Below are 13,618 nucleotides of genomic sequence, written 5' to 3' on the forward strand. Positions count from 1 at the left end.
TGAATGATATGTCTCATACCAATAGTAGGGGAGGGAAGCCAAAATGATGCTAGTATGCATTATTGGCAAATTTATTGAATATGGCGGCTCTTCTTGGAGGTTACCCCACCTCCTCTCCCTGGAATGTAGATGTGACAACGATGTATAACATCTTCCACTTACCCTCTCCTCTATCACTTGCGGATTGATGGGAAAACGTGTCAGTCGGTGCTGAGTTACTAGAAAGGGAGGATGTATGGTACAGTCTATATTTATTTATTTTGGCGAGAAATGTGTTCTTGGTGGTGTTACGTTGCTGCTGGATTGCCCTACGGCTGCCTCCACACTCGGACATCCCCCACCCCCACACTTTACTCATTGCCCCTGCCACAACATTTTTCCGATCGCGCTGATGTGTATGGTCGCCTCGAAGTTTGAAGACTGACAACAGAGACACCAGAGGGTGTCATTAAAAAATACTAGGAATAGGGAAAAACCGACCCCATAAAACCTCGACAGAAGAGAGTGGCAGCAGCTGTATGCGTGTTAGCCTTGGTGTTCAGGTACAGACTAACCAGCTGAATGGGTCAAATGGCTTTGAGCACTATGGGACTTAACTACTGTGGGCATCAGTCCCCTAGAACCTAGAACTACTTAAACCTAACACACATCCATGCCCGACGCAGGATTCGAACCTGCGACCGTAGCGGTCACGCGGTTCCAGACTGTAGCGCCTAGAACCGCACGGCCACTCCGGCCGGCTAACCAGCTGAGAATGAGCCTTATCTCCTCTCCTACGTTCCCTCCTCCCCACCTCTCCTCCTCCCATAGGTAGCGATAACCAGTTTTCTGAGCTTGTCCTATCGTGTCACTGATGGTAAACAGACAGATCGAGCTGCAGGCATTCGCACACAGTTTTCGTGCTGCAGAAATCACTCACAGACAAAAGACTCAAGGACAGGACGCTTCCTGCAAGCCGTTAAACGTATTTCTCGTAAGGACTGGCCCTCCAGCTAGAATAGCCAAATACTTGGCTGTCCCTCACGGATGAAGACCTGAATGGCCAACACCGGTGTCCTTTCAACCGTTGTGGATGTTTCAGCGCAATCTGAAAGTGGTCCTCGGCTAAGTAAAACCATACTGATGTAGTAAAAACACTGAAGTAACACGTCCTGCGTAAACGAGATACACACAGGCTTTTATACTAGTCATCTCACTGTGCGCCGATCAGCCAACTCCGCCCCCCTGATAGTGGAGAGCAGGGTCCGCCACTGCATGCGGTCGTAATCTCTCATCACTCACGTCTGTTCTGCCTCTTCATATGAACTGACTGAAGGCTGCCTGGAAGAGGTTTCAGACGCTCCACTCCACCGGATAAAAGCTCTGTTTCTGTCCGTGTGTTCTCGTATACTATGGAAAGATGAGATATTCAGTTCGCCTCACAGACTGTCGCCTTATGGAACATATATAAGTAAAAATCTTGCCGTCAATACATGTTGACAAGTTCCTATGGGACCAAACTGCTAAGGTCATCGGTCCCTAGGCTTACACACTACTTAATTTAACGTGAACTAACATACGCTAACGACGACACACACACACACACACACACACACACACACACACACACACACACACACACATGGCCAAGGGAGGACTTTAATCTCCAACTGGGATTGCCGCGCGAACCGTGGCAAGGCGTCTAAGACCGCATGGATACCCCGCGCGGCTGAGAGAGAGGATTTTCTGCTATACAGACGGTGGATGAACAGATGGTGGAGGAATTTTACACAGCTCACATGCTCCTTACGGACTATCTGCCTAAAGTGTTGCTGTGTTACAGCTCAATTGCTGTAATAACATCTCATTTATTTAAAAAAGTGACTGAATAAACACGAATACTCCTTTGCTGCATGAAATACTTACTCTCGTATACTCCCGAGACACACGTTATTCTTATGCCAGCTACAACGGAATATTCTGCCGACAGACGTCACCTCACGTTATGTAAAGGGTGATTTCTTATGCTTTTAAAACGAATACTGTGACAGTGCAAACAGTGAATATAGTACTAAAATCAATAACATTTCCACTTAAACAGATGTAAAGTCACTCTCGTAGTATGAACTTACGCTTACTACAATGGACTGAGAACGCTGAATCTTCCGTTGAATATACTAGAAAATAAGCACTTAACACCATCCAACAGTTCTTAAACTTATATTCACCAAACGAATTTCACACAGTATGATGGGTAGAAGACTTCGCCAATAATGTTAATCAATATTGAGCGAACATTCCGTGATGCATAGACGTAGTTTTCTTGTGAGCGGTACCGGATAAAAGCGTCAGGATAAGAGCGTCTAAGGAGAAAACAGACGTAATCCTCTTATAATCGAAGAACTATTCAAATTAGTCTAAAAGAAACAGGAAAGCAAATTCTGTGTTATTCTGCTAGTGAACGCAAGCCTTGGTCCTACAGAAAAACGGGAAAAAAGCAGATGTTAAATACGAGGGCTGTTCGGAAAGAAAGTTCCGACTAGTAGCGAAATGGAAACCACTTTGGAAATCCGATGAATTTTTGCACAGCTATGTTGGGTAGTGTCTATAATACGCACTTTGATCGCGGCACGTCGCTCTTTTTAATTCAGAGATCACAGCGAGGACGTAAAGATAGCAGAAAACAGTGTCTCCTGCCAAGTAAGAGGGCCTGGTGAGGGACTTCGCCTGATGTTGTGCAGCCCACGTAAAGTAACTGTCACACATTTTGTTCTTCATTACAGCTCTCGACCACACTCTGTAGAGCAATGAAGATGCTCCTGCAGCGTTTTCGACGTAAGTTTTTGATCACCCACACTACACAGTTCGTAATTATCTCGCCCTGAGTTTCATTTCTGCTCACATGAACCGCTGGCTATGAAGACAACATTTTGGCACAGATAAGGAGCTGCAGACGGGCGTAGAGAATTAGAGGAAACCAATGGCGGCTGCCTTCCATGACGAGTGTACTAGAAAGTTGGTGCAACGCTACGATAAACGTCTAACTCAAAGCGGCAGCACTGTATAGAAGTAGCTGCAAGATGTAGCCAACTACTGCAAGTAAAAATTTTTTATTTTCACAGCGGTTTCCAATTACTTTCCGAATTGCCTTCGTATTTTCAGCTAAAGCGAAATCACCTAATGAAAGGAATTCACCGTAGAAAACCAGCGTTGAGATTCCCACATGCAAATGTACAGAAGCAAGCACACTACACCGTTGGTCAATTATACAATATCTTCTGTTGATTAACACTATTCCCACTGCTTCAGTAAATTATCAGCATTCTGATCCAGTGAACTAAATCGTTATGTAGTGCTCCACAATCACAAGCAGCTCTCATGCTGAGTTTAGTAAGAGAAATTGTAGCAGCCCTTAACCGCAGGTTCTCGTTCTGCATGTCAGGAACCATATAAAGTGCTTTTCTTTTTGTCGAATTCAACGTCTGCGTCGTCTAAATAAGAATCCATTCTGAAAATCCTGCTTTTTAAATCCTCTGAGCTAGCAGGGACCAGAACATCGATGGTTCTCAAAGGCAATATACCATCTAGTATAGATTTAGTATTAGCACTCTGGGTTTGGTGAATAAACTCTGCTGTGTATGCATTTTATGCATGCACAAACTATTCAGTTCACAGCATTCAGCAACCCCCCTCCCCTGTCCTCATCTCAAGCAGCTATTTATGTTGGTGTCGAGCTGTTCAAACTATGGCTCCGAAGGCACAGTGTAAGTCTGTATTTCTCAGTAATTATTCACTTAACAGCAATGGTGTGTGTTTATTAATGCACATGTAAATCTAGTTTGAAATACTGACTGTGAATCTTTTGTTTTCTTTTTTTCCCCACAGCACTCTGAGATGAGGAAGAGGCATGTGTGGAGAGGGATAGTTCCATGTGGGGAGGAGATACAATATCTACTACACTGTTATTTTTATTGTATTTTATGGTTTTATAGACAGGATTATCATGTATTCCTGTCTTTCAAGTGATGTATTTAAATATCCATTGAAACAAAACTCGTCTTGTGCGTGTGTTTTGCAATGTGGCAATATATTGGTAAAGAGCTATGGTGGTTTTCTTGTTGCGCGATCTTAAATCTGTTGAAAGTCGCCATGTTTGATTGCAGGTTCAAGCACCAACTTTCCCATCGTCTCTCCAACTCCAATTCTACGTAATGTAGCTGAAACTTTCTATAGTAATTAGAGTGACTAACAAACGTAACACCTGCGTTTGAATCTCACCTAATAATTTATCACAGATGAGCACTCATTTATTTCTTCCTTGTGTACAACTTTTACTCGAGTTGTAATACGCGACATTCACAACTGTAAGTTCCTTTTCTCTTTATCGGAGCACGTATAATGTCAGACTGATTTACATTACATTCAACAACACAGATAATAAAAACCAGAGACAAAGCAATGATAATGTTCGCTTTTCTTATACAAGGAGTAACAAAAAAAATGGTTCAAATGGCTCTGAGCACTATGGCACTCAACTGCTGTGGTCATAAGTCCCCTAGAACTTAGAACTACTTAAACCTAACTAACCTAAGGACAGCACACAACACCCAGCCATCACGAGGCAGAGAAAATCCCTGACCCCGCCGGGAATCGAACCCAGGAACCCGGGCGTGGGAAGCGAGAACGCTACCGCACGACCACGAGATGCGTGCTGGAGTTACAACTTTGGTTCCTACACATAGCATAGTATCTTGCACAGTTACTTCAGTAGTAAAATGTGATAATACTGTGGTCTCCCCAAGTGTACTGGTGAGTGAGTTACGGACTGATGCTGCACTCCTGCATCATTTAGTTCAAAGTTTACATTTAAATTACTGACTACAATATTTTTTATATGTTTTCACACTACATCACTACTAATACGTTCGTACGTTTACATTCCATTCTCCAGTTAAAGACTGATCATGAGTGTCATGACAACAACTATGTATTAATCTAGAACTGCATTTGCTTGTAGTGATGTATGTTTAACTGTTGCATGATGTTCACAGTGTTTCATTAAGGTCTCAACACTGAAAAAAACTATCTTGGATTATAACTTTTCTTCTCCTTAGAGCAGGAATGAAGGGGAAAACCAGGAAAAACCGCATTGAGTCCTTCAGCACTGAGAACTCCAATGTGCGAATCAATCTATATTGACAGGACTAATTAGGTTTGTTGCATAACTTGTAGCCTTTTGTCGTCGTGTTGGTGACAAATGATGTTGTGTGTGTGAAATCTTATGGGACTTAACTGCTGAAGTCATCAGTCCCTAAGCTTACACACTACTTAATCTAGTCCTAAGGACAAACACACACACACCCACGCCCGATGGAGGACTCGAATCTCCGCCGGGACCAGCCGCACAGCCCACAACTGCAGCGCTTAGACCGCTCGGCCAGTCCCGAGCGGCGACAAATGATGAATGTGACATAACAGTTGCCCAACATCTAGATGCAAGGAAAACGTGTTCAGGATGGGCGTTGTATACAGAGCATAAACTTCCTTCGGGTTGGTGCGGGGAGCAGCTCGATGATGGGATAAGGAAAAATCAGCGTCATAGTTTATTAGAATTTTGACAGGTAATTTCAACTGCATCTGTAAGGCGTGGATGAGGTCTTATGTATAATCCATTCTCACGTGACGAATCTGTAGTCTTTTGAGATTGGGATTTAGGTTTGCCCCCAAGAATCTTAGGAATTGTTACCACAACTAATATGAAGCCTTTGGAGAGCATGGATTAGCGAAAACTCGAGAGTACAATGTTCTTTCGATTATCATGAGATCACAAAATGTCTTTAGTGAGCGCTTCATTTGATGATTGTAGAAATGTAATGATCCATTACGACATGACAGTTCATTGCAAATTGTACTATTTGTCATCCGTGACACTAATTTAGCGTTCATGAATGATCGCATTTCGTCACGTCGTAGCGCAACTGATCACAAAATAACAACGTGAATTGTCTTGTTAAAGCCCACATACAATACAAAGTTCATGTTAATCACTACACAAAGTTTTTACACATGTTATTGTGACCTTGAAAGTCATTGCAGAATACATCACATCACTAAATTGTTGTATGAAAACGCTGCGTTCCAATGTCTTTAGAATACAGATAGGCACACAGTCATTCCCGTACACGCATGCCTTATACTCTTTACTACGGGTAAGCTAAAGTATGCAAAATTACAATGGACACTTGCATGGATTGCAGCTGTACATTTTCATATCCGTGTCTACTGACGCATCACACGGTGATGGGTGTTCTAACTACAAAAAAATCACTAAAAGTAAAAACAAAAGGAGTCGAACAGACGTCGCCCAGATATCTGTATAACTAATAGATAGATACAGCTAAAATTAAGATTTGTGGAGAGGTAGCTGAGTCTGTTCTCTGTGTGTTGCAATGATGGAACTAATCACTTGCATTCTCTTCAGTGAAAGTTGAAACAAATCATTAATAACGTAATAACACAAAAAATACAAAACTGCATAATAAAACTGCTGCCACAATGTCATATACACTTATATTCATATATATGTAACACAAACAACATAATATTGTGTCTGAACGAATGATATATCGCAATTTTGTTTGTCAGTATCTGAGAACAACCATTAACCCAAAGCTAATCACTAAACAATATAAAAGAATATTTTTCTCACTGATTACATCAGTCTTCAGAATAATATGGTTTTACGTCCTGATGCAGATGCATCACCTTCATATTGGTACTAGTAATGTAACATAAGACATACGCACCAGCATTCAGTACTGATATAATCCGAAGGTGCACTGAGTGCACAGGATATAATTTTTCGTTTTCCTTCTCAAACAATGACGCCTTTGGATGGCTCTTCAGTAACAGCTTTGTTACCACTGGGTTGTAGTTGCGTCCTCTTCAACAGCTGCTCATACTACTTTATCCTCTGTTGTGCTTTTCCCTTCATCCTATCTAATGCTTAACGAATCATGGTCTCCCTAGGTTCTGTTACAGCATTTATCTTCGCTAAACAATTGATCCACTCATTGATTTCCTTTTTATTAAACAGAGGTTCCGTTGGCGTAGCTTCAGTTGACGAGAGAGTCAAATTATTGTATACTTATTCGAATGGCTATGAATAGTCTATCCACTATATTTCTTTACGGTGACAATATGCGCAGATAGATCTGTTTAATTCACGAAACAACCTCGCCATTGGTTAGGATTTCAGACAATCTGGAGATCAAAATTTGCTTTATCCCGTTGTATCTTAAGTACCTTTCCTACCAGTGTGCCACAAATTTGACAGCATTGTCTCACAATAACACATCTGGCTTGGCAACATGAGGAATGTAATCATTTGCGAGACTATTGATGATGGACTGCGCGGTATATATGCGGATAGGATACAGTTTCATATATTTGGTAAACAGGTCGTAAAATCCTGTAAGTATTTAACATTTCCTCTCTTAGTAGGTAGGTGTCCCATTACATCAACACATACAGTCTGTAGTGGTTCTCCTGTGATGATCGGATGTAAAACTCCACAGGCACTGTGGTTTGAAGGTTTAGCCTTTTGACATATTAGATATTTCCTTGTTATTTTCTGAACACTTTTTCCTAGATTAGGAACATGACAATATCAAATTACCTTCCACATGGAATGTGGAATGCACTCAATGACTGTGATATGACCTTCAAAACTCTGGGGAGTAGCCATCACTCGTTTCTTTTGTGGATTATTAAAGCAAATTCAGATTTCGGCTGATAACTCGCCATTATCAATGCAATACTTCATCATGTCACAGTTCATTCAAGACTTCAAGTCTTGAATAACTGTTACAGGAGCGTAATCAGCAGGGATTCACGTACAAAACGTTCGTCAGAACTTATGTCACTGGCATGCAATAATTTATTTTGAATCTCATAAAATAGCTTCGCCTTTAATATTCTAATAAGGTGTTTGGCAGATACTGGTTCCGTTTATATATATCGTCTTATTATGATAATGCTCAAAGTATCTGCTTAACGTACCTAACCGTGAATTGCGCGGTACCGTATTGTAAATCTGCTTCCGGATTCTCTCTTATATTGTAGCAGGCCAATACCTTGCAATAAATGCTTTCTCGAATTCGGCATATGTATTCAAGTTTCTGCTGCTTCAACTGTCCTAAGGGCTCCGTCACCTAATATATGGCCATTAACATATCTCCCGACTTTCGGTCCAGATTCTAGGTAAAACTAAATGATCTAAATGACTAAGCGACTGATTCCACAGTTTTCGTGACTCCCAAAGGTAGTGTTATGGGCCATTTGCTGTTCCTTATCTATATAAACGATTTGGGAGACAATCTGAGCAGCCGTCTTATGTTGTTTGCAGATGACGCTATCTTTTATTGACTAATAAAGGCATCAGAGGATCAAAACAATTAGCAAAACGATTTATAAAAGATATCTGTATGGTGCGAAAATTGGCAGTTGACCCTTAATAACTAAATGTGTGAGGTCATCCACACCAGTGCTAAAAGGAATCCGTTAAACTTCGGTTACACGATAAATCACTCAAATCTAAAAGCCATAAATTCAACTAAATACCTAGAAATTACAATTACGAACAGCTTAAATTGGAAGGAACACACAGAAAATGTTTTGGGGAAGGCTAACCAAAGATTGCGTTTTGTTAGCAGGGCACATAGAAAATGTAACAGACCTACTAAGGACACTGCCTGCACTACGTTTGTCTGTCCTCTTTTAGAATACTATTGCGCGGTGTGGAATCCTTACCAGATAGCATTGACGGAGTACATCGAAATAGTTAAAAGAAGGGCAGTACGTTTTGTATTATCGCGAAATGTGGGAGAGACTGTCACTGAAACGATACAAGATTTGCGGTGGACATCATTGAAACAAAGGCGTTTATCGTTGCAGCGGAACCTTCTCACGAAATTCCAATCACCAACTTTCTCCTCCGAATGCCAAAATATTTTGTGGACACCGTCCTACATATGGAGAAACGATCAACATGATAAAACAAGGGAAATCAGAGCTCGTACGGAAAGATGTATGTGGTCGTGTTATCGCGCTGTACGAGATTGGAGAAATAGAGAATTGTGAAGGTGTTTCGATGAACCTTCTGCAGGCTCTTAAATATGATTTGCAGAGTATCCATGTAGATGTAGATAAGATTGAAATTTTGTATGCTTAATTAATTTTACTTACATATGAAATGCTGCATAATCACTCACATGATCTGGCGTTACATTCGGGTACGGTGGTCTTGGTATCTGTACTTGCTCATGTTGTTTAAAAGATTGTTGTGTGGGGTGCTTTTGACTAGCTCTCATTGTCATGCTCTCATTTCAGTAATGAACGAGTAATTATCCTGCTAAGAATCACGTAGATTGTTCATTTGCTGACTGATGTCTTCCATTTGTGGTTACGCCAGAACACAGTAGGGAAAAAATATTGACTACTATGCATGAAATACGTAAACAGAATGACAGTTGTATATTGACAGTGCACCCGTAACTACCTTATAAATTGAAATATGATTTATTTAATTCACAGTCATGAACGATGTCGACGCAGAAATTTGTTTCTATAATAGTAATTCATAAAAAAATAACTTGTGTGGGTGGCGCAGGTTCGAATCCTGCCTCGGGCATGGATGTTTGTGGTGTCCTTAGGTTAGTTAGGTTTAACTAGTTCTAAGTTCTAGGGGACTAATGACCTCAGCAGTTGAGTCCCATAGTGCTCAGAGCCATTTGAACCATTTTTGTGGGTGGCGCTATTTACTACACTCCTCGAAATTGAAATAAGAACACCGTGAATTCATTGTCCCAGGAAGGGGAAACTTTATTGACACATTCCTGGGGTCAGATACAGCACATGATCACACTGACAGAACCACAGGCACATAGAAACAGGCAACAGAGCATGCACAATGTCGGCACTAGTACAGTGTATATCCACATTCGCAGCAATGCAGGCTGCTATTCTCCCATGGAGACGATCGTAGAGATGCTGGATGTAGTCCTGTGGAACGGCTTGCCATGCCATTTCCACCTGGCGCCTCAGTTGGACCAGCGTTCGTGCTGGACGTGCAGACCGCGTGAGACGACGCTTCATCCAGTCCCAAATATGCTCAATGGGGGACAGATCCGGAGATCTTGCTGGCCAGGGTAGTTGACTTACACCTTCTAGAGCACGTTGGGTGGCACGGGATACATGCGGACAAGCATTGTCCTGTTGGAACAGCAAGTTCCCTTGCCCGTCTAGGAATGGTAGAACTATGGGTTCGCCCGCATCTCGTGGTCGTGCGGTAGCGTTCTCGCTTCCCAAGCCCGGGTTCCCGGGTTCGATTCCCGGCGGGATCAGGGATTTTCTCTGCGTCGTGATGGCTGGGTGTTGTGTGCTGTCCTTAGGTTAGTTAGGTTTAAGTAGTTCTAAGTTCTAGGGGACTGATGACCATAGATGTTAAGTCCCATAGTGCTCAGAGCCATTTGAACAATTTTTTGAGAACGATGGGTTCGATGACGGTTTGGATGTACCGTGCACTATTCAGTGTCCCCTCGACGATCACCAGTGGTGTACGGCCTGTGTAGGAGATCGCTCCCCACACCATGATGCCGGGTGTTGGCCCTGTGTGCCTCGGTCGTATGCAGTCCTGATTGTGGCGCTCACCTGCACGGCGCCAAACACGCATACGACCATCATTGGCACCAAGGCAGAAGCGACTCTCATCGCTGAAGACGACACGTCTGCATTCGTCCCTCCATTCACGCCTGTCGCGACACCACTGGAGGCGGGCTGCACGATGTTGGGGCGTGAGCGGAAGACGGCCTAACGGTGTGCGGGACTGTAGCCCAGCTTCATGGAGACGGTTGCGAATGGTCCTCGCCGATACCCCAGGAGCAACAGTGTCCCTAATTTGCTGGGAAGTGGCGGTGCGGTCCCCTACGGCACTGCGTAGGATCCGACGGTCTTGGCGTGCATCCGTGCGTCGCTGCGATCCGGTCCCAGGTCGACGGGCACGTGCACCTTCCGCCGACCACTGGCGACAACATCGATGTACTGTGGAGACCTCACGCCCCACGTGTTGAGCAATTCGGCGGTACGTCCACCCGGCCTCCCGCATGCCCACTATACGCCCTCGCTCAAAGTCCGTCAACTGCACATACGGTTCACGTCCACGCTGTCGCGGCATGCTACCAGTGTTAAAGACTGCGATGGAGCTCCGTATGCCACGGCAAACTGGCTGACACTGACGGCGGCGGTGCACAAATGCTGCGCAGCTAGCGCCATTCGACGGCCAACACCGCGGTTCCTGGTGTGTCCGCTGTGCCGTGCGTGTGATCATTGCTTGTACAGCCCTCTCGCAGTGTCCGGAGCAAGTATGGTGGGTCTGACACACCGGTGTCAATGTGTTCTTTTTTCCATTTCCAGGAGTGTATATTAGAAGACGCTTTGGGGATACCTGACTTCGACGTCTCGGTTACAACATTCATAAAATTGTTCGCTTAATTGAGTTCGAGTTTCTTGCAAACCTCTGACAATTTCTTAGCTAGAAATATCTTATCTTACTTGACTTCTTTTACCGCTGACTGAATCTTCTGCACAACAGTAGTTGTCAGCTGGTTATCTTTGTCCTCTGATGGGAAACCTCCATAAACTGCTCTGCTTGTTGTGTGAGTTACTTGTTGATAATACCACGCTGTAAACGAGTAACATCTCCTACTGCTTGTGACAGCTCTGGAATTACAGCTGAGTTCACAGTTTTTTCTTGCAATAACGTGCTTGAATGTAACTTTGAAACAGCACATCAGAAAAAATCTAATGCGGACTGTGTAGCATCAACGTCGCACATATGGTTGACACAAACAAATCGTTCACACTGACTACGTCTAATCTACAATAAAAGTGCCTGTCTGCTACTAATAACTCGCTTCTACACCCTTTAAAAGAGTCGGCAGTGACAGAAATGAAAAGATTCACCTGCTTTTCGTGCACTATGCAACGGCTTTGTCACAGTGGATACACTGGTTCCCGTCAGATCACCGAAGTTAAGCGCTGTCGGGCGTGGCCGGCACTTGGATGGGTAACCATCCGGGTCCCCATGCGCTGTTGCCATTTTTCGGGGCGCACTCAGCCTCGTGATGCCAGTTGAGGAGCTACTCGACCGAACAGTAGCGACTCCGGTCACAGAAAACCATCATAATGACCGGGAGATCAGTGTGCTGACGCGGGCCCCTCCTATCCGCATCCTCACCTGAGGATGACATGGCGGTCGGATGGTCCCGATGGGCCACTTGTGGACTGAAGGTGGATTGTGCGCCTTTTTTTTTTTGGTACACTGTCGTGTAGTTATCCAATGTTACAATTATTCGATCTTAAGTTTTGCTCCTGTACATGTATCTTCTCTGCAATACTCCATCAATCGTATGTGCAATTTTTCAAATGGTGTACAGAAATGTCTATTGAAACTAAACTCGCCTTGTCTGTGTTTCGTCATGTAGTAACACATTGGTATAGAGCTGAAGCAGATTTCTCTTGAATCCGTCGAAAGTCTCCGTGTTTATTTGCAGGTTCGTACGTCAACCTCCACAGCCTCTCACCAGCTGCATGTCGACATAATATAACTGAAACTCTCTATAGAAATTAGAGCTACTAGAAAGAGTAAGATGTTCGTTCGAATCTCATCTCATTTTGTATCATGGATGAGCACTCATTTATTCCTTCTTATTTCCTCCTTGGATACAACTGTTGCAGTTATTAACAAGTTGTAATACTTAATATTCACAGTTATAAATTATATTATCAGAGCAAAATGAAAATCGGAGTCATTACAAGTACGTTCAGCAACAGAGATAACAAAAATCAGAACAATGCTATGATAATTTTCACTTTCCTTATGCAGGGAGTAACGTCTTTGGTTCGTACTCAAAGCACTGTATCTGACACAGTTATTTCCATAATAAAATGTAGTGTTACACACCAGTGATCACAAAGGAATTTAACGGAAGCATGCGATGAAGTCGTTGCGTAGCTGCAGTCAGTAGATACAATTTTGGATTAATAACTCCCAGCCCTTCGAAGTGGCCGAGTGCTTCTAGGCGCTACAGTCTGGAACCGCGCGACCGCTAGGGTCGCAGGTTCGAATCCTGCCTCGGGCATGGATGTGTGTGATGTCCTTAGGTTAGTTAGGTTTAAGTAGTTCTAAGTTCTACGGGACTTCTGACCCGAGCAGTTAAGTCCCATAGTGCTCACAGTCATTTGAACCATAAGCCAATAACTCCCAGTGATGTAATTTCTTTTTCCTTTGGTATCTGCAGGCGAGTTGCCACAGGTGGTGGTGGATGGTGAGATGGAGTACACCATAGTGTTTACCATTAAACCGTTTGTGTGTGTGTGTGTGTGTGTGTGTGTGTGTGTGTGTGTGTGTGTGTGTGTGTGTGTGTAATTAAAGTGCTTTACGTGCATCTGAAAATACTTATCAACACTTCAAATCACAAATCCATCAGCAAGTTTAACGATATAAGCAACAAATCTTTTGTTACCCGCAGAGCACGAGATCTGGGGTGAAATACACTCCTGAAAATGGAAAAAAGAACAC

The 13,618-nt window shown here is 43.2% G+C and overlaps 1 pseudogene; it reads left to right on the top strand.

Moving 5' to 3' along the window:
- Positions 1 to 12,017: 12,017 nt before the first annotated feature.
- LOC126261359 (5S ribosomal RNA) lies at positions 12,018 to 12,135 on the top strand (annotated as a pseudogene).
- The last annotated feature ends 1,483 nt before the right edge of the window (positions 12,136 to 13,618 follow it).

Source organism: Schistocerca nitens, chromosome 5, assembly GCF_023898315.1.
Source record: "Schistocerca nitens isolate TAMUIC-IGC-003100 chromosome 5, iqSchNite1.1, whole genome shotgun sequence".
Taxonomy (NCBI): Eukaryota; Metazoa; Arthropoda; class Insecta; order Orthoptera; family Acrididae; genus Schistocerca; species Schistocerca nitens.